Raw genomic sequence first — 27,169 nt, forward strand, 5'->3', positions numbered from 1 at the left:
TCAGTCGCAACCTATCCTAGACCCTGCTTGCTTCCAGCATTTACAATGGTGTTAAATATATTAAAAAGTGAAAATTTATAAGGGGCGTGGCACTCAGAGGATTGCTGCATGAAAGGGGTCACCAGTAAAAAAGTTTGAGACCCACTGAACTAGAACCTGTCAAAAATTAAAGCCTCTTTTCACAGAGATTCCAAATTGTTTTCGCTTCCAAATGTTCAAAATGGACCCTTTGGGGTTTTTCTAGAATTTTGAGCTTTTCCCCAAAACATGTTCAAAACGTTTTTCAATTTATCAAAATCAATTTGCTGTGCTGCTTGAGAGTAAACAAGATTTTGGTAGCCATATGCAGATAAAGTTCAATTAAAAAAAACAAGTAAAATAAGGTTTGGGTTTTTTTTTTTAATTAAAGAACATACCTTTTATTTTGAAAAACAAAAGAATCGACTGTTTTGTATGAAATGCTTCATTTTGTAAAAAGCCCATTTTTTGATGAAAAATCTCTACCCTCTGAAAGTTTTTGACTAGATGTAGGTGTTACACACACTCATTCTGTCATACCAGACATTAGGTTGCAAACTCCCAAGTAAGGACTGTTCTGCAGAGCACCAAGCACAATTCTGGGTGCTGACAAAACACATCAAGTACAAATAAATCTTGAAAAAGTGCCATGGGTTCTTTGGTGACTCAGACCCTTAGACTTTAAGGCCAGATGGTACCATTGTGATCATCTAGTCTGACTTCCTGCACATTGCAGGCCACAGAAGCTCACCCATCCTCTCCTGTAATAGGCCCATAATCTCTGGCTGAGTTAGTAAAGTCCTCAAGTCTTAATTTAAAGACGTCCAGTCACAGCATATCCACCATTTATTCTAGTTCATACCAGCAAGTGACCCATACCCTACCCTGCAGAGGATAACAGACACATTGGTGATTTTTTCTTATCTGACCTGGGGAAAAATTCCTACTCAATCCCAAATATGGTGACCAGTTAGAACCTGAGCATATGGGCAAGACCCACCAGCCAGACACCTGGGAAATAATTCTCTGTAGTAACTCAGAGCCCTCCCTATCTAATGTCCCACCTCCGGGCATTGGAGATATTTACTAAAAGCAGTCTCAGATGTGCCATATGGCATTGTGGGCAACCTTATCATGCCATCCTCTCCAGAAACTCATCAAGCTCAGTCTTGGAGTCAGTTAGGTTTTTGGCTCCTATTGTTCCCCTTGGATGGCTGTTCCAGAATTTCACTCCTGATGGTTAAAAACCTTCCTCTAATTTCAAGCTTAAACTTATTGATGGCTAGTGACAAACTGCCAGAACCTCAGTTTTTCATTTCCTCCAAGAGATGACGCCTCCAGCGGCACACTTCCTCTTAGAACCATGCTGAGGCAATGGTTGAGAGAAATACCACATACCGAACCACACACCACAGCACTTTGGGTTTCCCATTACTTTGCATCCTACAGCAAATGCCCTCTTGCAGCTCTCACAGTTTGGTATAAACTCTCACCAGAAATCATGCTAGCTCTTGCATGATGCAGAGAGAGTTAAGCCATCTCCCCACTGTAGGTGGATTCGTGTAAGCTCCCAAGTATATGGTTTTAGATCCTTCCAGATTTAGTTGGCATGAGTCCCTGGACAGGAAATGACAGAGTGGGAAGAAGGTTCCATTAGATCAGTTGGTCCAAAGCTGCAGTCTGCGACCAGCAGCGATCCAGAAGACTTGTTGGCGATTTGTGGAGAACAGGTCAACATAGGCATCTAACAGTAGTCTTCGTAGCGGAGTATGCACATGTGACTAACTGTGACAGAAGGTGAACATCAGTATTCTGAATAACTGCACTTGGAAAATACATGTAGGGTGATGTTATACACAGACACATACACGAGTTGGGAATGGGACACAGTTAAGATGACTCTTCCAAAACTATCCTGGCAATCAAGCAAACAAGATGCACAATGTTAAGTGACTAGGGCTGAGCACAAACACAGTTACTCGGTGGCTGACAGTGACTGTACTGCATGAGGACAGAAAGTGCAAGGCCAGTAAGTAAAATGAGTTTACTTGATAGATAAGTGTCCTGCCTTATATGGAGCTATATTTAACAAAACACAGCAATGAAACAGTGTTCTGCAAAACCCCAGTCCAGGGATCTGGGCATAATGCAGATAATAAGATTGACAAAGGTAGGCAGAGGTACCCTGTGCACATAGCATTGTATAAATACATAAGATTAATGACTGGGGTGAAAAGTTGATAGTTGGGTGACAAAATGGAGGCCAACATATTCAATTCATACACTGGACATAGGGTGACCAGACAGCAAGTGTGAAAAATCAGGACAGGGCATGGGGGTTAACAAGCACCTATATAACACAAATATTGGTACTGTCCCTATAAAATTGAGACATCTGGTCACCCTAATTGGACAATATACATAAAACAGTATTGTGTGGCATGTCATAGGTAAAATACTCCTTTGGGCAGAGCCCTGGCAGAGACAATTAAATGAGCCAGTCAAGGATCTGGTCATAACCTTTACCATCAGGACCATGCATGTATGTGCACACATGATCGATGATCCAAGCTGTGACACATGGAAATTGCTGTCTAGCAGTCTTTACATGCAAAGAAGTCTGGCTTGCTCACACATACACACACACACACACCTTGTCCTCGTTCAGGAAGCATTTTACAATCTGCACATACCCAAATATAATGCCTTAGCCTGTTCAAGAGAAAGCTAGAAAAGATTCCAAGCGGCTTAACATTTCATCAAGCTTCTATCTCCTGCTCTCATTTGCAAACATTCCCATTCAACAATCTCTGCTCCCCCTGAGATAATCAAGCCCCAGTGATTTCCTCAGAAACGCCTCCTATTCATAAACTTGGGCAATCCAATAGAAAACAATGATCATATGACTTGGTCACCACACAGTTACTTGAACCAATTAGTTTGTGATAAAATGATTCACCGAACAATTAGTAACAATGAACAAATCTGAGAAAATCATGGCTCCTTGGTGGAGAGACCAAAGAGGAAAAGGTGTGGTGTATTAAAAACTTGTGTTAAAATTACAAGCTATCACTTTAAATGTGAGGGGTTTCCTGGTTCTGCTTGCACACTAGGGGGCTCTGTAGCAAAGTGTGCAATCAGGCTCTTTCAGCAGTCAGTCTGCAAAGAACAAGCCTAACACAGCAAGGTGGGTTGAGTTGTTTCTCTCTGCCTTTGTGAGCAGCCTGTTTTCTCTCTCAGTTTTTGATACTTTTGTGCTAAGGTTCTGGATTTCAAGAAATAATGTTATGCTGAAACCTTCCAGATGAGTAAGTTTATGTTTTATCTAACTTCTGTTTGTAGGCTATGAAAAGAACAAAAGGGACTAAATTAGTCAAACAAATTATTTGTAGAGCCCTGGAAATCTGCAGATATCCACTTTATATCCACAGGCTATGTTTGCAGATTGGATGCGGATAAAAAAAATCTTGTATCCTCGCAAGGCTCTAATGATTTGCAGTTTGTCCAGCTCTACTTAACATCCTGAGACTCAAACCCTTTCACTGGTAAGAGACCTGACAACGGAGCTCTCTCAAACCATTTTTTAAAAAATTTAAATGTATGTATTTATTTTAGGGGACCACAAGGCCCAGATTCACAGAGGTATTTAGGCACTTTAACTTCCATTGAAATCAATGGGACTTAAACACCTAACTATCTTTCAGGATGTGGGCCTAAGTGTATGACTGACATTTCAATGACCGCGTTCTAAGGCAGCCGGTGCTAAGAATGGGCTGCCAGCCCTCAGAAGAATCCAAACCTTTGGAGGATCTGGTTAATATCAGTTACAGTCTTGTTAGCTAGTGACTCAGACCTCTAGGAGACAGAGATTAGATCTCTTGAAATTCACACACATCAGACATTTGTACTCCCTGGCCAACCACTATGCTGGGCTGAATTGCTTCATCAGCAGATTCATCAGCACAAAGTATTTTGATCAGACAGAGAAGCTTCTTGATAGCAATCCTAGATCCTCCTGTCACAGAGAGACACCAACAAGAAATAAGCTAAAGCAATTGTTCCTGTGAGCATACACTCCCAAGCAAAGAACCTGGCATAAGGAATTTAAATCACATGGGAAACATAAGGAGACCCATCCAACTAGATCTGTGTTAAAAAGGAGGGAAACGGTTGGCATTGAACGAGCTAGATTTTTAGAACAGATAACTTGACCCTATAAGCTAAGCACAAGCCTCGGTGCACCTCTAGGAGCAACCAAAGGAACTGTGAGCTCAAAGTTCTAGTATTCTAGATCTTCAGCTGGTAAAGCTTCCATGAGTCAATGGAGCTGCTGTGAAACTACACAAGCTGAGGATCTGGTCATAAGGGTTTAATTATATAGCATCTCAGAGCCTTGCAAGTATGCTGAAGACTATATTGGATAATAAGCACATCTTCAGCTAAATGGCATCCCAGCTAAGGGGCAAGGTTATGATACATCAGTCTAGCTAGACAGCGCCAGGTTACACCATTAGCAGATATCCATATTTTTGAAAGTCTTAGAATCCTTGTCACTACAGCTATTTTTCTCATTAGCCCATTATACACCTCACAGTAGTTAATTCAGCAAGTGCCAAAAATAGTTCTGCCTGCATGATATTCCTAGCAGAGAAAATACTTTTCAGACTGACAACCTTAGGGGCAGTTTGCTGCACAGCAGTGAAGTGCAGGGTTCATCAGGATGAATTTCATGGTAAGCACAACTAGAGCTGCATGCAAACATCTCAGCTAACCCTGAAAGCCTCCCCTGTTGGCCCAGGCTTTTCTGGGCAATGGGATGAGTAGTAGAAGAAGCCCGGTTGGTTTTGGACCCTTATGCTGGAAGTAGCAGTGAAGACCGTATTAACAGCTGGGAAGGTTTTATTGTGAGAAGCGTCTATTTTTAAATGCCTGGGATGCGCTAATCCTCAAGACAGGCACAACCTGAAGTACCTTTATATACATAGACCTATCTGCCACATCAAGAGACCACAATCATGGTTTTCAGGCATTATATTTCATTGACAAGCACCAGGGCCCATGAATTCCAATCCTCAGGTTTAAGCAAGAGGTTCCCAGCATGCCTAGTTGCTCCCTGTTGCAAACCATGGCAAGACACAAAAGATCCTTCCAGCCCACTTGCAAGAGGAAACTCCCATTCCAAAGTGTTTAATTCTCAAGGCCCTGCCTTAAGTCAGTTTTTCTGTGTCTTTTGCTGTGGCTTGCTCTACTAAGCATGCCCAGACCCAGAGGGTGGCTGAAGTAGTGTTAAACCTTGGAGTGGTTCTGCATTCGGCCTTGTGATAAATTAGCCAGAGATTCAGGCATTTCATGCAGCTGCCTCTCCCTCTGCCAGCATGACAATGTGATTAATTTGCAGTGTAGATTAAGCTCATTTATCACAGCCATGTGACTGCCATGTAGCCTGAAGAAAAAGAGAGTGAGGGAAAGGGGCAGAGAGGAAGCAAGAGAAGAAAAAGGCAGGAGCCACCTAGGGAGAAGAAAGCCAAATTCAGGGCATCTCCCAACAATACTGTTTGCGACAGTAGACTGTGGGTAACTATGCTGAGGAGAAGAACCCAGTGTGGGAGGGGAGCTTTATCTCTGCTAACACAAATGGTGGGACTTGTAAGAGCTGTGAAATGGGAGGATTGTAAGAGGATTTGGGAGATAGAAGCAGTGAGCCAATTACCATACTTGGGGAAAGAGAAGAACATGAAAAGATGATGGAGGAACCTGCGACTCTCCCCATCACTTCCTTCTTCATTGTCTTTTCTACCCTCTCCCTTCCTTGCCTCTGTCCCGTTCCTCTTTCTTGGAGAATGTTCTACCATTTTTTCCATGCCCCCTTGAATACACGCATATGCACACACGGAGGTTCTTCTCACCCTGGCTGGAGGCAGCTTTCGAGCACTCTGAGTTTTCAAGCATCCTGGCTCCACAGTTAACTCCTTGCTGCTACTATGCATGAGATTTCCCTTGAACCACTTCCAGTACCTGAAGGACTTCAAACTGCTTCCAATTCATTTATGCAGCAGCTTGCCAACAAGCTAACGCCAGCTCATGAGGAGGAGCCAGATTTTGCTCTTATACCATGTGCTACTCTGCTGAAGTCAATGGAGCGGCAGAAGGTGCAAATCAGGGCAGGATTTGGCCCTGAGTGTTTAGGGAGATTATGGACTCAGTGAATCTGAGATTTAAGACCTCTGAAGGGCCACATGCCAGCTACTGCAGGCACATTACAAAACTTCTGTTATACCACTGTGTCTGCCCTGGAGGAATCTCCATGAAGGGTAGCTATACCTGCTCAATGTTCATTCAAAACTGGGCTTCCTAGTGCACCTCAGTCCTGAGGTGGAGACCATCCACTCACAGACTGTGTTCCCTCACAAACTGGTGAATCTCCACGTGGCTTCACTGGCGCAGATCCCAACCTAATGGCGCTGTGAGGGCTGCAGTGTTTAGCTCTTTGGAATCTTGAAGCAAGCCGGCTTCCACATCTGCAGCCCTCGGCCCTTTGCAGAGTTGGGAGTCAGACCCAGATCCCCGGGTCTCCAGAGTTCGGTGATCTTGAGATCTGGTTTTTTTGAGTCCCATTTCTATTTCCAAGTTGCTATTTGTGTCACTGTTACACCAGACACCAAAGGTTAGACTCAGTTATCACTGAGGTCTGCAGCTATTGGGAGCCTTCTAAGCCTTGGCCAAGTACCAATGAAAAAGCTCCCAGTTTCATTGAGGACCATCCCTTGTGCTGAATGTCAGCAATACACTAAAAACCTCTCAGAGTCTTGATCCAACATGCTGTGGGTCTCATGTATTGCCTGGAATGGTTTTTTCAGGACCTGTCTTTATTTTGGTTGTTCTCAAATCTCTGGCGAGGCACCAAAGGGAAGTGGGAGGGGAATGTCCCTTTATTGGAGATTATGTTATCATTGTTGCGGGGTCAACAGGTCTAGCAACCAGTTTTGGATTGACACTAAGGAGAACAAAAAGTCCCCATCAGGTTCACCTGTGGTAGCAAGATTAATGGGAAAGACACACTGAGCTACAGTAGTAGTCTCTTGATCAAGCACAAGGATGCTGGAGTCCTAATTTCTTTCCCAAGTCTAGAGTGAGAGAAGTTCTGGAGAGGCCTTTGTCCAGTCAGTAGATGTGAAAGATCAATATAGGCAGAAGGATGGCAGGAGATGTTGCACCATGGCTCTTTTATTCTGTAACTTTACTGCAAGACATCACATGACATGCCATCTCTGAGATACCCATCTGCATGGTTTCCTTTCCTTTCATAGTCCTGACCTAGCCTCACTCTTGTCTTCTTAACATCTCCCTTCCCTCTTTCTTCATAGCAGCTTCTCTCTCCTGTGTTCCCATTCATAGGTTCCAAGGCCAGAAGGGGCCATTGCGATCATCTAGTCTGACCTCCTGTATAGCACAGGCCAGAGAACTTATCCAAAATAATTCCTAGAACAGATATCTCAGAAAAAACATCCCATCTTGATTTAAAAATTGTCAGTGATGGAGAATCCACCACAACCTTTGGTAAGTTGTTCTAGTGGCTAATTATGCTCATTGTTAAAAATGTATGGTTTATTTCTGGTCTGAATTTGTCTAGCTTCAATTTCCAGCGGCTGGGTTGTGTTGTACCTTTCCCTGCTAGACTGAAGAGTCCATTTTTAAATATTGCATCTGATGAAGTGGGTATTCACCCACGAAAGCTTATGCTCCAATACTTCTGTTAGTCTATAAGGTGCCATGGGACTCCTTGTCCCATTATTAAATATTTGTTCCCCATGTAGGTTCTTATAGACTGTAATCAAGTTACCCCTTAAGCAGGAGCGGCACCAGACTTTCTGGCACCCTAGGCAGAATTCAGAGGGCAGCATTTTATGCGCTCCCCATGGGGCACGCGGGAGCTTCCGGTTCCACTCCCATCACGCCGCCGAAGAAGGACCCTCCGCTGAAATGCCGCAGGCAACAGCGGCAGTCATTGAGCTGCTCAATTGCCTGCCACTGTTTTCCGCAGCACGTCAGCAGAAGGTCCTTCTTTGGTGGCGCAACAGGAGTGGAACCGGAAGCTCCCGTGCACCCCATGGGGAACGCACAAAATGCTGCCCCCTGAATCCTGGCGCCCTAGGCGACTGCCTAGGGTCACCTAATGAAAGCGCTGGCCCTGCCCTTAATATTCTCTTTGTTAAAATAAATAGCTTGAGCTCCTTGAGTCTGTCACTATAAGGCAAGTTTTCCAATCCTTTAATCATTCTCAGGGCTCTTCTCTGAACCTACTTCAATGTATCAACATCCCTCGAATGGACAAGACACCAGAACTGGACACAGTATTCCAGAAGCTGTCACACCAGTGCCAAGTACAGATGTAAAATATCCTCTCTACTCCTACTTGAGATTCCCTGGTTTATGTATTGTGACAAAGTTCCTCCTCTATCTTGGTGGGTCCTGCGCTTATTGGCAGATTTGTTCGACTCAGAGATTCACCATGTGGGTCAGGGAATAGCCCAGAGACCTTCCCCTCTGGTAGAAGCCACAGTCCAGGTCAATTCCTCCTGTGTCTGATCAGGAGTTGGGAGGTTTGGGGCCCACCCTCTACTCCGGGTTCCAGCCCAGGGCCTTGTGGATGCAGCTGTCTAGAGTGCCTCCTGGAACAGCTGCGCAATAGTTACAACTCCCTGGGATACTTCCCCATGGCCTCCTCCCAACACCTTCTTTATCCTTACCACAGGACCTTTCTCCTGATGTCTGATAATGCTTGTACCCCTCAATCCTCCAGCAATACGCCTTCCCACTCCTAGCACCTCTTGCTCTCAGCAACTCACATGCATGCTACAAACTGAAGTGTGGTCCTTTTTAAACTCAGGTTCCCTGATTAGCCAGCCTGTCCTAATTGATTCTAGCAGTTTCTTCTCAATTGGCTCCAGGCATCCTAATTAGCCTGCCTGCCTTAATTGGTTCCAGCAAGTTCCTGCTTGTTCTGGAACTGCCCGTTACCTTACCCAGGGAAAAGGGATCTACTTAATCTGGGACTAATATATCTGCATTCTAACACTCTCCTGTAGCCATCTGGCCTGACCCTGTCACAGTATCCATGGATTGCATTAGCCATTTCGACACAGTCTTTTAATAGGAGCTCATATCCATCTGGGTATCCAACATGATCCCCAAATCTTTATCAGAGTTCCCTCTTCCTGCAAGTATGGCCTGCATTCTTTGTTTCTAGATGTAGAGATTTACATTTAGCCATATTAGAATGCATATTGTTTGCTTATGTTCAGTTTACCAAGCAATCCAGATTGCTCTGTGTTAGTGACCTGCCCTCTTCATTATTAGCCACTCACACACATCTGTAGGCTTTATCAGTGATGATGTTATGTTTTCTTCCAGGTCATTAATGAAAATGTTAAATAGCATAGCGTCAAGAACTAATCCCTGCAGGGCCCCACAGACACACACCCATTTGATCCTGATTCCTCATTTACAATTACATTTGGAGACCTATCGGTTAGCCAGATTTTAATCCATTTAATGTGTGCCAGCATCGCCCACTAACAGGAGGATGGAAAATAAAATAGCCCCAACCCTTCATTTTATCTGCCTCTACCTGTGCCTTTGGTGTTTAACTTCCACTCATCCACTTCTGAATTTGGTCCTCTGTGTTGTGTGGTCTGTAGGACATACATCCACGCTTTGCCCTGAGGCGTAAATAAGGGTGGGGCCTTCCCTCCCCAATCTCATCACGAGCATGCCACCTCTGCTGAACATGAACTGGCTAGTACCCGCAAGGCAGCCAGCCTCCTAAATGAATTCGATCAGAGGGAGGTGAGAAAGTTTCCACTGAAACACCAAGTCACGTTGGGGACAGTAAATTGGATTGAAAGCGGCGATGTGCCGTGACTGCCAATGTCGGGAGCAAGCTGTAAATATGTTTTGAGCCTCTTGATTGTTTCAGTGTGATGAAAGAACATCATTTTCCGGGTCTGCTCACACTCATTCCAAAAGGGGTGGGACTGTGCTGCAAGGAAGCAAATGAGTGTGGGGAAGACACTCCAAACTAGCCTCGCTGGAGCCTTCAGAACACTACGGTCGACTCTCAGGGGAGGAGACATCATTGCATTGTCAACATCTCATTCAGATGCGCTCTGAGATCATGGCTATTTTAAAATCTGGATACAGTCAGAACTAAAATAGACATTACGTTGCCATGTGGGATCAGAAACAGCTACGCACCCAGGTATCATAGACGTCTTCAGATATAGAGGGCCCAATTCAGACCTCAGTTATGCAAGAGCAGATCTGGGGTAACTAGAGAAGTCAGTGGGTTTACTCCAGATTTATCCAGAGAGCTGAATCTGGGCCATGGCCTTATTTTGATGGTTACAGTGTCAATGGGATCTTGTTAACAAAGGTAATGTTCTCACCACATGACCTTCTTTTCAACACTCTTGCCCCTGCCCCTTTCCAGACTAAATATTTTAGGCTGTACGCTAGGTTTGAAGATGTTGTATTCAGCTTCACAGCAGAAACAACCTGATCACAAAGGAAAAGGAAAAAGGCCTCCCTTGAAATAGACAGAGATATTAGACACCATATCCTGCTACCCCCTAAAAAGGAGTTCTAATGAAATATTTTATTTAAGCTCAGTTCCCTTCTCCCATCATTAGGTGCCTTTTCTTCACCAGCCAATGGCATCTTATTTAGAAGTTTGCTGGTCTGATGTCACTGTATAAACATTATTTTCCTTGAAAAGAATGCTAATAATGTCCCATAGGGAAAGACACAGGTATCAGTCTGTACCAAGTTCCTCTTCTATGTAGGGGGAAGCTAAGGCAACAGAGCTAACCTACTGAAGCTGTTTTAGCAAACAGCTTATCAGCCACAGGATTTATCCTGGTCAAGAACAACTCAATTGAGGTCAAAGGGACTAGGAGTTGCTGGTGCTCAGCAACTATGGAAGAGACAGGACCTTTATTTAGGTACCTTGATTTGGACACATACCTGCTGAAAATGGGGTCTTAAGGGAGTTAGCCAAGGACACAGTGAGTCAGTGGCAAGGCCAGGAAGAGAACCCAGGAGTCCTGATTCCCAGTCCCCTGCCTTACCCACTCTTTCATTAGGCAGTACTTTGTGATATATATTTTTAAGGGATGACAATCAAAGAGCAACAAGCTGGGCACTTTAGCTAACAAACCTATCATCTGCCTCTAACAGGCTTTCCGAATAAAGCAGACTCAGTGGCAGATTAAAACTGGATCCTCTTAAACACAGAGATCCAAGGCCCTACCGCAGCAGGTGGCTCTCGCATGCAGAGGATGGTGCCAACAGCCTCTGGCTGAGCCAGTTCCAGCTGCTGGCTGCAGAATCCCCCCCTCTCCTCCTGCTCCCCCCCGCCCCCAGCCTGGAGCCCTCCTCTCTCACTCTGGGATGGATCCCTCCATCTTCAGCCCAGCCAGACTGCAGGCCCTGCCACTCTTCAACACATTCCCCGCCCTGCCTGTGTGCAACGCGGCACAGCTTCTTCACCGGCTATCATCATTTATGAAGCACCGATAGCCAGTGCTGGATTAACCCATCACTGGGCCCTAGGGAAACACACACTTTGAGGGAGGAGGGGCCCTTTCTCCACTTGGCTTTGTTGGGAATGGCAAAGTGAATCTCAGGTGTGCGAGGATTAGCTCCCCTTCCTCATCCCCGGGGGTAGATTCGCTTACTGGAGTGGGTGGCATTGTGACCTGGCACGCCCGGGGTTGCAATGCTGCTCAAATCTGGCCCAGCTACCCCTCCATCATGAGTGGGCAGAGACTGAGTCATGATGCAGGGCCAGCCGGACCACGTCGCAACACACTCACATAGGAGAGTGAAATTCTTTCTGTTTGCGCATCGGTTAAATAAAATGCAAAGTTTGGGGCTCTCCCCCATGAATTTGGGCCCCAGACACGTGCCTACTTTGCCTGTGCTAATCCAGCTCTGCTGAGAGCTGGTCTGCTGCTGCAGAAGTCTGTCCTGACATACTTACAGGCCAGCTAAACTGGGAGATGGGGGGAGTGTTTAAATCTTCGTTGCTTCTGTCTGCTGAGCTCACAGCACACGCCAAGGGCGCCTTGCATCCTTCCATCCCCCCACAAGCTCCCTGTGTGCCACTTCTGCCCACCCCCCTCTATTGAAGGAATTCCCTGCAAACCCCCATAGCCTTCATCATGCCAGGATCTCTGTGTTTCTCCCATTCCCTCCCCTTGCCAGAGTCTCCCCATTCCCCCACATACTATGGGGCTCTGCATACCCCCCTTCCCATACTACGGTTCCCCCACAAGTATATCCAATACCAATATCCAAGTATATCAGTGTATCCAATTTTCCCATCCTCCCATATCAGTTCCCTCCATTTCCCCTCTATGCTAGGGGCTGTACACACTACCCCCACCCCTATAATTATTAATTTTTTTGTCCGGGAGATGAATCATTCAAGATGTTAATGTGTTAACCTTTACTAGGAGGGTGGGCAGAGATGAACTAGGGATTTGGTTATGCTGGAAAGCATTCATGGGTGCCATCAGCCAGTTGTTTGATCTATAGATAATTGCACCAGTGCTTGAAGCTGAGGCAGTGCTTAGCAGCTGGAAGGACTCCATGTGTCCCTGTGTCTCCTGTTTTCACCCTTTCAGTTTTCTGATTTCCCCTCAAATCTATAGGATTCTGGACGCTGATGCCTAGAAAATTCCCTGACAATTTGAAATGGATCTGAGGTGCTGATCAAAAGTTATTGCATTAGAGACAGAGCAATGCCATCTAGCTGAGTGTAAGACCCTCACCAGCTTGGCCAGTCAGAGATGGGCGACATCGGTTTTACTGGAGTGGGTTAGCCTTTGCGGGCTTCATACTATAATACTGATGGGGCACACTGGTGGGTGAGCCAGCATGCCAGCACAGCAGGGCAGAGACAACAAAAGGACTTGCAAGGAGGCCACTTAATCCATGCAAAGCAGTAGACCAGGAAAGCCCTGCCATCCCTTCCCGTGTTGAGCGATAGGACACAGAATGGAGTGAAACTGGAAGGGAGGAGGTAGATTGAAGTGAGGGGTGTGAGACGTTGGGGTGCTGGAATGTTTTGGTTGATGTGGGCCCCACTTTGTCCGAGTTCAGCCCAGCAGAGATCACCTTTTGTCAGCGTTTACATATACACACTACTGCAGGACCATCATGTAAGATACAGTGTGAATACTCACTCAGTCTTCTAGGATTCCTTTCAGTGTTGAATAGAGGTTTGGGAAATATTACATATGGACAGCCAGTGGCCCATTACTCTAGTTGTCAGCTAGGTGATCACAGGCAAGAAATTTCCCACAAATATTCCTCTGAATTTCCTAAACGTATTCACTTTGCTCACATGCAAACCATAACTTTCAGGACAGGGGGTGACTTTGACATACACCTTCTCACATACAGGCCCCACACCAGAAGTGCACATCTTTCCTGTTGCTAGTTTTAAAAGCACAGACGTGCTTTAATAGCGCTTTCCCTCATCTTTTCCTTTCTCTACAGGGAGGTCATTCCCATATGTAAACATCCTCTTTTTGTTCTGCGCTATCATTAGGTTTAGTTACTCTGCAAAGTAAATAACTCTCTATGTTAGCCAGAACTCCTCATTACAGTCTATGCTATTAATAAAACCAATGTTGATACTTAAAATATACTATAAGAACTTCTGTGGATTAAAAATGTACCTAGATTTCATTTGCCTGCCTTCCAGTAGTTTCTAAATATCAACTAACTTTGGACATTTGGTATTAGAAACTCTGCCATTCATAGAAATTGGAGCATTTCCCACAACATTTCTGTGTTTTTAAAAAACTCAGATGCTTTTCCTTTTTTAAATAAAGTGATTTTTCATTTTGAAAGTTGAGCTAAGTCCCTCTCTGGCTGAAATCGACAAGTCCTACAATTGATAGGAAAGTGGCCAGGTTTAATACACTTCATGTGTAATTTGCTACTGCACTTTGTATAACAAATGGAAAACAAATACAGGGACTAGGTAGCTGTGGAACAGCATCTGTTAGGGAAGGTTTGAAATAAGCTGTCTCTGGAAAGGTTACAGATGACAACATCAACTCGTCCAACACAGGTAAAGCCGGGCTCCTGCTTCTTTGACTTTTCATATTTTCTTACAGACCCAAAATGCTCCGTTTGTTTTTTATCTAAACCTTGCTCCTTTGCAAGGTCCTGAGGGCAACTGCTGCTCTACGCCTACATAACACATTGCCTTCTGATCTTTGAAAAGGTCCTCCCAAGCCTAGCCCTTAGGGACATCCTTACTGCTATGATGATTTAGAGGCATCCCGGCTTTTATTTAAATCATCGTGTCAATTACTGAATTGAAGTTTCCAGTTTCCATCCATCAAAACGTATCTAGGCAGAACGGAAGATGCCCGCACAGTTTCCCTTTGAAGATTACACAGACATGCAATAATAGTGGTAAAAGCCCAGTTTTCTATGGCACAGAAATTGTTCTACCTACATGGGTGCACACTTCTGTGCTCGTTTTAAATGCCATGGGGGAGGAATCCTTGGCACAGGTGTGAGTCAAGAACAGCCTTAACAAAGTCAGTGGCCGTACTGGCACCGAACTCCTGCACATAAAGGGAAGATCAGACTCTCAATATTTTTCTATATTGGTTCAAAAAATCCTAGAACTAACAGTTGTCAATTTCTGAACCCGACCGTCGAGATACAATGAATCAGAATGAATATCCCATCACTAGCCTATAATCACTGGGGTTGTGTTGTGCCAAACAGTACACTTATTGGGCCTCATCCTGTACTCAACGCACTGGTGTGAATCTGTTCACTAATGTTACTGCAATGTAGGAAAGTGAACAAACACACAACGCAGTGCTAAATAATAAACAGATGCTTCAACACTAGCTGGTAATTTGACCAAAGGAAACCACACAGCACTTACCAGTGAAGAAATCCTGCCAGGACCTTTTGCTGCAACTAAAGACCTGCAAAAGAACAGAGAGATGAGGTTCAGCAGGCAGATCATTCACAGCAAGAAGCATTGGAGGGCTGGGGGTTTATAGTGGATCACAGATTAGATAAGAGTCAACACCATGATGCGGTTGCAAAAAAAAGCTAACATGGTTCTGGGGTGTATTAACAGGAGTGTCATATATAAGATACAGGTAACTGTCCCACTTAACTTGGCACCTTTGGGGTCTCAGCTGCAATATGGTGTCCACTTTTGGGCACCACACTTTAAGAAAGATGGACAATTTGGAGAAAGTCCAGAGGAGAGCAACTAATATGGTAAAAAAAGGTTTAGAAAACCTGGCCTATGAGGAAAGGTTGAAAAACTGGGCATGTTTAGTCTTGAGAAAAGACAAGTGAAGGGAGAGCTGAGAACAGTCTTCCTACACACTAAAGGGTGTTATAAAGTGAATGATGTTTGATTGTGGGCCGTATCCACTAAACATGGGACAAGTAATGGGCTTAATCTGCAGCAAGGGAGATTTAGGTTAGATATTAGGAAAAACTTTCTAACTATCAGGGTAGCTAAGCCCTGGAATAGGCTTCCAAGAGAGGCTATGGAATCCCGTCATTGGAGGTTTTTAAGAACAGGTCGGACAAACACCTGTCAGGGATGGTCTAGGTCAGGGGTTGGCAATCTTTGGAACGTGGCCCATCAGGGTATTCTGCTGGTGGGCTGCAAGACATTTTGTTTACGTTGACCATCCACAAGCATGGTCCTCCCCAGCTCCCAGAGTCCATGGTTTGCCATTGCTGGCCAATGGTAGCTGCGGGGGGCCGTGCCTGCAGACGGTCAACGTAAACAAAATGTCTTGCGGCCCACCAATGGATTACCCTGATGGGCTACGTGCCAAAGGCTGCTGACCCCTGGTCTAGGGTTACTTGGTCCTTCCTCCGCACAGCGGACTGGACGTGATGACCTCTTGAGGTCCCTTCCAGCCCGACATTTCTATCCTTCTAAGGTTCAGAAACGGGTAGCACAGGATTATTGTTTCAATAATATTCCACCCTGATGGGTGGGACGCATTTGCCCCCCAACACATCTGAACATGCCATAGTGCACTGTCACTGGTGGTGGGGTGACCCTACTTTGGATGGACTGTCAAAGTAGATCCCGGAGCTGGACAGTGTCATTGCCAGCTCGACTAGAACTATCTGCATGACTTCTGAGTAAGCTAGTATGCTAAAAGGAGAAATGTAGCCACAGCAGCGCAATGGGCTAGTCGCCCCAAGTACAGCTGTATCTGAAACTGTAGGTATGCCCTCAGGTGGCTAGCCCATCCCACTGCTTGGGCCACTGAGGCTATACTGCTATTTTTAGCACACTAGCTCAAGCATAGCTAGCATTGATGTGTCTACCCCAACTGGAAATGACACCGCCATACTCTGAGTAACCATGATGTGTCTACCCCAACTGGAAATGACACTGCCATACTCTGAGTAGCCATGAATTAGATACACACATGCACCCTTAGCGCCTCGGACTAATTCTACTCCAAAAGGCAAATACGGTCATTCAAGATGGCTGGAGAGAACCAGCACTGCCATTTAATTGCTCAGTACGTACTCTGCAAAGACACTGGGATCTCTTATGATAAGCAATAGATTTTTATGGAGTTTTACAGAATTTCTATGCATGTCTTAAATACTTAAAGCTGGTTAAGATCCCAGACATAGCAGAATGTGCTTAGTTTTAAATACCAATGGCCGTCTTTTCAGCATGACTTCCCATTTTGCACACTTTTGTGAACCTAACCGAGGACTCTCAGAAATGGACAGGTCCCCATTTTGCATCCATCATAGGTTTTCAGCCTGGGGGTTATAATCTTCATGGGGTGGAGAGTGGATACAAGCAGGTTCCATGGGGCTGTGACTACTTTCCTTTTATTTATGGCTAAACAAGAGGAGATCCTGATATCTTTTTCAATTTTACAGGTGGTCAGAGAGTGGGGGAGCCATTGACATACACCAGTTAGACAACTGGGATCCCCGTTGTAGGATATATGCACTCCAATACCAGGATTTGCCTGCCTTTTTTTGTAGCCTGCAGGTGAGCAGAGTCAGAACCCAGCTAGACATGCAACTGCAAAAACCCCAGCTTCACCCATTACTCACACAAAGAGTCCTATTGACTTCAACTGGGCTGCCTGTGTGCGTGTGGACTGCAGTAGTGGGTCCTATGTTTAGAAGCAAGAACGTTGCTGAAAATAATTTCCTCCTTTGTTTACCTACCAGGGCACATGGCTCGGGATTCCGAGATGCCAGCCCCAGCCCACAATAAGTAGAAGGCAGTGGCTGGCATTCACTCATTGTTTCTCCTGTGACAGCTGATGAGTTGGCTAACATCTAGTGCAGTATTGGAAAGGGTAACTCAGCCCACTCCCGTGCAATGCTTTAGGCCAGGGGTCGGCAACCTTTCAGCAGTGGTGTGCCGAGTCTTCGTGTATACACTCTAATTTAAGGCTTCGTATGCCGGTAATACATTTTAACATTTTTAGAAGGTCTCTCTATAAGTCTATAATATATAACCAAACTACCGTTATATGTAAATTAAACAAGGTTTTCAAAATGTTTCAGAAGCTTTATTTAAAATTAAATTAAAATGCAGATCTTATCAGTTTAGTGTGATCCTCGCCCTTGCTTTTCCTTGCTGAGTTTTCCAGAGTCTGGTGGCACATATTTGGATACTTTAAGCTGCAGACAGGCTTCTGAGTGATCAGTTGTTAACCGGCTGGAACCCCAGATTGGCAGCTGAGGTGAGTGGAGCTGGCTGCTGGTAGGACTGAGCAGGGCCGGAGGCCTGGACCCTGTCTGGCAGGGGGCCTGCGCTGGAATTCCAACCAGAAGCAAGGTGAGTGAGGCTGCGGCGGGGACCCCGGGTGGCAAGGGGCCAGCAGCCAGAACCCCAGACCGACGACGGGCTGAGCAGATCAGCCCTTCGAGCTCTGGGGTTTCGGAGGTGGGCTGAGCCTCTCCACCCGCCCCCACTCTGGAGTTTCAGCCGCTGGCTCCTGCCAGCCAGGGTCTCAGCCCACTGCCAGCCTGGGGTTCCTTTCCCCGGGCCAGCAGCAGGTGCTGAGTGGGACTCCAGCTGGTAAGGGGCCAGCAGCAGGAACCCCAGAGTGGAGGTGGGCTGAGAGGTACAGCCTGCCCCGCATGCCATCAAAAATCAGCTTGCGTGCCACCTTTGGCACATGTGCCAGAGGTTGCCAACCCTGGGCAGTAGCAAGGTCTTTGGCTATTGCAGGAGAAATTCTGAACCCTGAACTCCAACCATTGCAGGTAAAAAGCCTCCTAGGAGAGTGAAAATTATTTAGAAAATAAATAAATAAATGTGTGTGTGTGTGTGTGTGTGTGTGTGTGTGTGTGTGTGTGTAACAGCAGAACTGTGGCCTCCAAAACATGTCCTCTATATATGCACTGTTTTTTTTTTTAATTTATAAGAAGAGCATCTCAGTTCTCTGAATAAAGAGCAAGACAGTGTATTTCTCATTTGCAATCTGGCACTACTTCAAAATGCTTCTGTTTTCTGCTGTTAGAAAAAAAAATCCCTCTCTCCAATGTGGAGAAGTTTAGTTTGTTCTGAAGCTCAGAATATCAAAAAAACTGTCACTGCAAGAACAATCAGAACAGAGGCCCACAGGCTGAGCAATCATTTAAAGAACAGCTTTTGCTCCCTGCGTGCAAGATCTGCTTCCTAAACAGCCACCCGGTTATGCCATCAGCCCTGTGGTAAGAAATGGTGCCTGGTACCCCAGAAGGTTCTGGAGATCAGGCCCAGAAGCCCCCAGCATTCCTCAGCAGAGGATTGCATTATTAACGAGAGTCCTGGCAGTTCTGTATGGAAAAGCATCTAAGGGATGCTGATCAGAGAGCAAACCAGTCCTGCCTTTGAGCATCACGTGAGGATACATGTTATTTTGGTCACCGGTGGTGACAGTTAGCTGTGCTGCGAGAAAGAGCCACCCTCTCAGCTGGGTACTGGCATGCATGGGGCGGTGTAACTGATGATTGCCTTTCTTTTGAGTACTGCACTTTTCCAAATTCTGGGAATCTGCTGCCATTGTTTGGGACAGCCATGGCAGCAAATTCTTACAGAGACACACTGAGCTCCCTCAGGGACACTGCTTTTCTCCTCTCTTGTTCTGTTGCTTTCTCCACATTTCTCCTACTGTTCTAGCACTACGGCTAGCTTGGGCAGGTGTGACAGAGTAGGCCAGCCACTGGCCTTTTTGCCTCTAATTCATTGAAACTGGGTCACCACCTGCAGAGGTCCCCCTTGTGACATGGGGTGGCCCTGCCTCAAGTTTCTCCTCCCCAGAGTTTTTCTGACTCTCCCAGGGATTCACAGGGCTTAGGCCTCTGGCTGGTCACTCTCAGAGTTCAATCCCCCTTCAGGGTACTCCCGTTCAAAATACACACCACCTTCAACAACAGTCCCAAATTAACGTAAGCCAATGGTCTGCCACCCCTCCTGGGCTCAACTTTTAGTTCTTCTCCCTCTTATCAGAGTGCTGACTCTCCGGGCTATTCCCCACTCACAGACCAAGTACAACACAAACCAAAAGGGTCTTGTCTCTGTCCTCCACACTCTGCTTAAAGTCTTCCTCACTCTTTATCAGAGCTCAGACTCCCAGGGCTTTTCCTGGAGATTGGTCTCTCTTCTGCCTTGGCAGGTCACCCCAGCTCTACCTCACTGCAGTCCTTTTCTCCCCTGCTATCTAGGGGATCCAAATGAGCCTTCTTGATCTCTGCAGCCAACTGCGGCTGCCACTACCCCTTTCTCCCTGGGCCTCTGGGCTAAGTAAGATAGTAGTCTGATTGAACCACATGACCTTCATTCTCCCCACCTGGGGAGGTGAACTAATTGTACCAGAAGTGGGGCTGGGTCCACTTCCCCTTACAGGGACCAGCTCTGCTGGGTCAGTCCTCTTCATAAGTCCTGAGCAAAGCAGAGGCAGGCTCCGAAGAATCTATGCCATGGATGCCAGACTTTAAGGAATCTCAGAGCATGTCAAGACAGGACATTCTGGGAGGATTTAGCCAGTTCCACATAGATCTGCAGCCCAAATGGCTCTTTCCAATAAAGATAATCCCCCGAGACAGAGCAACGCCAGGTTGAGATGATGCAGGTAGTGAAGGGAGAGGGGCAGACGGAGTCCAGGGTGGGGTTCTTCAGAGGCCAACTATTTAAAAGTCAGACCCTGCACAGAGATGGTACAGGCACCTCCCTCAAAGCCCCAGAGAAGTTCCAGATAGTGCTGTAATGAGTCTTAATCACAAAGGAGAACCTGGCTACTCTGATCCATATTTTCACTATTGATTTTCTCTGCATGATCTCCACCCACACACAGTAGCTGCAGCTGGTACAGCATGAAGCACCCTTCCTCATAAGGTGATATGAGCTCATCTCCACCCTGCTTCCTCACCCCCCAACAGCTCCCCTTCTGCTACCATCCTAAACTGAACAGGTTGGTCCTAGTCTACAAAGTCTCCAAAGAAATGGGGACTAGCCTATCTTGCAGACCGCTGCCTCATCCACAACCCAACTGCACTCCATGGACTGCTGTCCTAGGGAACCTTCTGCCCCAGGGCCAGCCTATCTGCCTGCTGGACCAAGAAGTCCCTGCTCACTTCTTTCTCCAAGCAAATCCCTTCAGGTTTAGACTCCCAAGTGCTGGGGAGAGAATTCTTCACTTGCAAGGAGCTCTTCTGCCAGGCTACAGAGATCAACCTGAGCCTGCCCTGGCAGGGTTCCATGTGTAAACCCCACCTGTGATGACCCTTCCCCATGGCACAGTGTCCCCTCGGCACAGGGAAGCTGGAGGAGACAGAACAGCATTCATACTTCTCTCTGCTGGGTGCCAGCAGAGATAAGCAGCGGATCATTGTTTCCCAAGGCAGGCTATGTATAGTCTCAGCCCGTCGCCAGATGGACAATGTGACATGCAACTGATGTCCCCAGTTGGAGGAAGTTCTCCAAACACGACTGTGAAAATCTCATAGCATGAGTTTATGTCTTGAGAAGAACATCAGAGTTGTGTGCTTTGGTCAGAATCAGACCAGAATAGGATCCTGCATTCAGGCCTTATGCTGGAGTGCTGAAGAACCAGCCTGAATACAGAGGAACATCCAACTCTCCTGAAATTCATCTCCCAAGAGGACCTTTCAAACCTCTCATTCCTTCCTCCTCACACATTCCTGGGCTACCTGTTCTATTTCATCCCATCCCAGTTTCCAGAAAAGGGTGGGCTCATAGTGCAGCACATACATGTGGTGGCAACCACTGGCTTTGCAACCAGAGGTGTGGCTGGGAAGCGTCAGCTCAATACAATAAATCAACCTGTCAGGGCAGGATCTCAAAGCACTCTACACATACAGATTAACTGAGCCAGGCTATCTCCTACAAGATGGAAACAGAGAAGCTTCCCTGTTTCACAAAGAAGGAAACTGAATGGAAATGGGGAATCATTTCTCCAAGATCACTCAGCGAGTCAGAAACAAGGCTCTCTAGAGCATCCAGGTAGCACTGACCCACAGCCACAGCTCAGGAGCCACGAATCTGACAGCCAGGTACCCAGCAAGACAGCCTTAACAAGCCCCCAAAAAGGAAAAACTGCCACCAACTCACTGCTTTAGTCTCCTTCTCCCTTCCCCCACCACTTTTGCCTGCATTAGTTAATACTGCTGGGAATTAAACGGCATCTAAAGGAGACCGGGCAGCTGTGCAACCTCTCTGGGATCCTGCAAACCTGCTATGCTTTCCCCACAGTCCTGCCCCAGCCTGTTCGGCATGCGGCCAGGCAGAGCAAGCAGCAGAGGGAGAGCGCCCAGCACCGGTTCTCCTGCCAGGTGGCAGTGTGATCACATTAGCAAAAGGAAATTGGGCCTTTTCTCACCCACCGCCCCTCCCTGCCTTTTGCAAACACTGGGAGCTGTAAGATTTGTTAAGATTGATCTCAGACCAAAACAGAGGAGATAAACTCAATATAATTAACTCAGCTTTCCCTCTCACCAGGCAAGGAGCTTTAAAAAAATTAAAAGAGGAAAAAATAGCTCTTCATAGCCCTTCTAGTTCTTTCCCCCCTCACTATGAAGTGAAACCGTTCACACACCGCATGCAGAGCTCTTTCTCCCTTCCCCTCTTTCTCTCGGGCTACCTTGATTAAACAGACATTAAACTTATCAGCTTCCAATGCAATTTTCAAAATGAGTCTCCAAGAGGCAGCAGATGCAGCCGCAAATCCCCGCCCCCACCCCGTAGCCAATCCCCTCCTATATGCTCTCCTGATTTTGAGAAGTTGCCTAGCTGATCCAGATGTTTCCAGACAGAGCATTTAGGGGAGCAGCTGCCAATGCTGCTTTTGTTAGCTGGTTATAAGCCCTGCAGCAGGAGACTGAGAAGCTGATTAATAGATTTGGTATTATTGCTAGAGGGAAGCTTTTGCAGAAGTGCTGCACCAGGGACAATCTACAAATACGCAGAGAGCACCAAGGTGTGGCATGAAGATACCAAGGCAGCTGATTATCTAGGGTGCTGGCCACCTACGCCTTCCTCTGGCTCATATGGCACTGCCTAGTTTGGCATGGAAACCCATGCTGTAGGTAAAGAGTAGGGTTAGAAGATGCTGCACAATCCATGTCTACTCGCATGGTGGTATCTACCAAGTGAGTGTGCAGCCTGGGGACAGAACAGGCTGCCTTCCCTCCAAAAACAGGCCACCCAATGGGCCACCATGCAAGTGCTCGCTTGGCCACAGAGAGAACAAACATTCCGGGAGATGGCACAAGCACACGAGGGCTGAGAGAATGATGATTGAAAACATGATCTCAGATAATTAGGTGCCTGATTTGACTTGGACCAGGCTGGTAGAGACCAAACACAGTCACCTGCTGAAGTTCTGCGACTGCTGGAGGCCAGGTGTCACCATCACAACTGGTTTCCTTTCTTTGCTGGCAATCTCGCTGGAGAACTAAGAGGGCGCAATGGAAGCTGGATTCCCCCTCACTCCTGCAGATAGCTGTACTCTGGGAAAGGGTTAAGACACAACAGTAGGGGGCAGTGTGGAAGACATTTCCACTGCTGGTACCTGTTATATGGATGGAGGGGGGCCTTGGGGCTGTCAAAGCTGGCACCTTCCACTGGCATCAAATTCACTTAATTTTTAGGAGGAAAACATATTTTAAAAAAATCAGTACTTCATAAATACTGGCAGGAGCCATTTTCATCTTATCAACTTTTCTATCAACAGTTAAATTCTTCAATTTGATCTCCTTGGGAATGTCAATAAATAGCTAGGCCCTTAATTTAAGGTTCAAAACATTGGAAGATATTCAGCCCTTCTCCCTTTGATGAATCTGGACCAGCACAAGAGATCAGTCAAATGCTAAATCCAGCTCCGAGTGAGCAATCGGCCAAATCCAGCCATAGAACTATGGAGCTCTATAACCTGACCACATCCTATAGGCAACAGGCACACAAATACAGCTGGGGCCAGGACCCTACTCCTTCAGTTTCATGAACACAGGCCTCTGCTACTTGAGCTAAAGAAGATCTCCCTCAGCAAGCTCAAGTAATAGATCCCTCATTCTACCTAGAGGGCAACAGTCAATCAGAACTGAGGTATTGCAGCCTTCCCCCAAATCCAGCACACATCATCCTGCATAGCTGCCCAAATCCAGCACACACCCTGGTGACACTCGGTACCTTCATATTCACCACTGGGATATGATTATGATATGTTTTGTACAAAGTATGCCTTGTAAGGTATCATCTGAGAAGTCATGATCTGTTGAATATTACTATCCTGTTGAATTATATATATTGTATCTGAAATTAGGAAGTTCTGCTGTGTGTATTACTGAAATATGGTACGAGTCTGGGAGACACCCATAGCTGGCCTTTCAGTGGCAATAAAGGAGCAACTAACACTCCCAAGCCAGATTTACATTCGGACTAGCCAGTCATGGATTGATGGCCCATTAAGGAGAATCGACTCTTCCAGTGGGTGCCTCCTGAAGCACACAGACAATGGAGGCCCAGTCCCTTAACAGGGCACATAGCACATGGGACCCCTGACTCCATATTTGAGGCAGTATCTTTCCATGCCCATGGATATGGTAATATAAATTGGGGACAGTGACATCAGCCCCTGGCCTCTCTCTTCCCCTACCTACTTTGAAGGCAACAAGAATGTTTGGATGGAAAAGCCTTTGAACTGAGGAGATTGGTCCTAGGCTGAGCAGGGAATTCAGCCTGTGTATTAAGAACTGTGAACTGCTCACAACACCTAGCAGGGTGAGAAAAAACTGTTTGATTCAAATATTGCTAGTCTGATAAGGTTTAGTAACTATCTCTGACCTTTATGCCTGCCACTTATATTCATTTAAAATCTGTCTTTCTATAATTAATAAACTTATTTTAATGTTTTATCCTTACCAATGAGTTTTTCTAAAGTGCCTGGGAAATCTGGTGCATGGCCACTACCCTTTGACAAAGTGGCAAACTAATTAATGAGCTTGCATTGACCAAGAGAAGGTCTTGAGCAGTGTGAGACAGTGCACTTCTGGGATGCAAGGCTGAGTTGGGGGGAATTTGCAGGTGTCTCCCTACGTGCAGTTCACGAGTGGCTTAGAGAGCATTCATCCGACTTAGCTGGGTATGTCTCTGCATGATAGTGGCTGAGTGATAACAGCACCTGGAGGGGTTGGCTGCTTGCAACTAGCACAGCATCGGGAGACACAGCCCAGTTTGGAGAGTGAAGGATGCACAACAGTTCCACAGATCCAGGTTGTACGCCAAAGGTCCCTCACAACCCCTCACTGCCCCCTGCCAATTCCATCCAAGTGTGCTCCATAACACTGATTGCAAAATCCAGTGCCCCTGTGGGCAGCCATCAAACCCAGCCCAGGGCGCCCCATCAAATCCAGCGATCAAATGATGTTTTTTCAGTGTCCAGCCTTCTTTGCTCTGATAATACAGAAATCACTACACTTCCCTTTGTTAGCATCTCCCCAAACACACATACTGATGGCTCCCCATCTAGAGGCTTGGGCAAGCCTGTGCGCTCGGCAGGAAGTTGGAAGTTCGTTGGAGAAGAGGGTAAGAGATTTGTCATGGGAACCTGTTCTGCAAGAAACACTGGGCTGCCCATTAACACCACCTCCTCCAACACCTCCTAAACTCATATAACACTCTATGCAAATCAGCCACAACAACGTGTCGGGGAAACTATAAATATCAGTGAAAAATCTTCCCATAAATACAGGGGAAGGAGGAATTTACAGCACTTTCTTTGGAGATTTCTCCAGGTGTTCCCTATTAAGCCATTGTGTTAGTTTGCATAAGTATTCCTCAGACAATAAAGTACTCTCTGTGACCAGGTATTGGCTCTGTAATAGGAGCAGGAATGGGCATTGTGTATTCAAACGACTGGCTGTAAAGATGATAGACTGGGTTGTTATGTCACCGGCTCTTTGGGGTTGTTACTTTAAATCAGTCACAGTGAGCAACAGGTTCTGTTTGTCTGGGCCCATCACAGCTTAGAAAGCAATTCCATGCAGCAGTGGAGGAGGACGGAGGATGGCTCCCACAACCAACAGCAGGAGGGGAGTGAAGGGCTGGAATACAGGGAACCGCCATACCTGGACTCAAACACATACAGGTTTAAAGAACAGTCCAAGTTTCAGCTCACGGGACAAAAAAAAAAAAAGCCATACTGTAACACAATTGCAGTCCACTGGGAAGAAATATGGAAGGAACTGGACTGGGATGTGGAAAATCTGCCACAGACCATCTGTGTGACTTTGGGAAAGTCAGTTAAAGTCTCTGTACCTTGATCTCTCCATGTGTAAAATGGGGATACTACTTCCTGTCTATTTAGGTTGTAATCTCTCAGGTCGTGTGAGGACAATGCCTAACACAATGGGGCCCTATGATCTCATTTGGGATCTCTAGGTACTACTGGAATTATCCTCAGAGCTCGGTGAGGAATGACAGTTTCAGACATAGAGGATTTCAATATCCAACCATTTGGAAAGTCTCTGAAAGTGAATGAAGGCCCAGCTCCAAGACAGTTCACACGGTGGGCTGCTGAGGACCTGGACAAGTGAGCCAGCAGGAAACTAGGCTGGTTTCTGACCAAAACCTGTCTGGGTTCCAGCAGCTCCTTATCAGAGTCTCTCTCCACAAACCATTTCAATTTGAACACATTTAGATGAAAAAATGTTCCCATCACTGCCAGCCAAAGAGGACCAATGTACTGGGATCCCAGCTGAGCCGTACAAGGCATTAGCATCCCTAGCCCACTCACACAGAGAACAAGAGACCATGGAGCCAGCAAGCTTTCATTCTCCTTGTCCATCTTCTCCCCACTCCATTCCTCCCTCCACACAGGGGCAGGAGGGGACTCAACCAGGCAGATCTATCTTCTGCTCTGTCCTTGGTATGCATAGAGTCTCCAGTCACATGGGGGGAAAAGGGACACCATCACTCTGCCAACATGAGCAGCTCTGCAGCATCACAGTCAAAGGCTGTAGTTTCTGGGAGCCTTTTAGTGCTCATTAAATTATCTGCTGAACAGCGAGACATTTCCCTGGCTCGTGATAGAAATAGTTTTCTCTTGCCCTTCCATTTCCTGCCACCCTTCTTCACTTTGCCCTACCAGACCAACCACCTCTGCACATTGCAAATCAATTTACAGTATAGAGTCCTGCAGATCCCACCAGAACTGCTGCTTTCCCTGTGCAAGCGATAGGAATCTTCCTGGATCTTTGCCTATCTGCCTAGGCAGAGGGATCCAAAAAGCCAAGGGACAACCCTGCTGCTCCTCCCGCTTCCCAGCAGTCACAATACTCAGCACATTGTTTCAAGCCAAACTTTCTGTCCTGATCACCAGAAAAAAAATACATGAAAATGTGGCAGATTTCAACTAGAACAGCTGTTGAGGTCACTACACCCGATTGCTATAAATTAGGGCTGTCAAGAGATTAAAAAAAATTAATCACAATTAATTGTGCGATTAATCATGCTGTTAAACAATACTAGAAAACCATTTATTTAAATATGTTTGGATGTTTTCTACATTTTAAAAATATTGATTTT

At 46.2% G+C, this 27,169-nt stretch overlaps 1 protein-coding gene across 5 annotated transcripts in view; it reads right to left on the reverse strand.

The window, feature by feature from the left end:
* LINGO1 (leucine rich repeat and Ig domain containing 1) overlaps nt 1-27,169 on the reverse strand; it is a 494,269-nt gene that overhangs the window by 286,935 nt on the left and 180,165 nt on the right. For all 5 annotated transcript variants that reach the window (XM_030578570.1, XM_030578573.1, XM_030578574.1 and 2 more), the window contains one exon: nt 14,999-15,041. The gene's annotated coding sequence lies outside the window, so the exon portion shown is untranslated. The remainder of the gene's footprint in view (nt 1-14,998; nt 15,042-27,169) is intronic.

Source organism: Gopherus evgoodei, chromosome 10, assembly GCF_007399415.2.
Source record: "Gopherus evgoodei ecotype Sinaloan lineage chromosome 10, rGopEvg1_v1.p, whole genome shotgun sequence".
In the NCBI taxonomy this organism is placed as follows: Eukaryota; Metazoa; Chordata; order Testudines; family Testudinidae; genus Gopherus; species Gopherus evgoodei.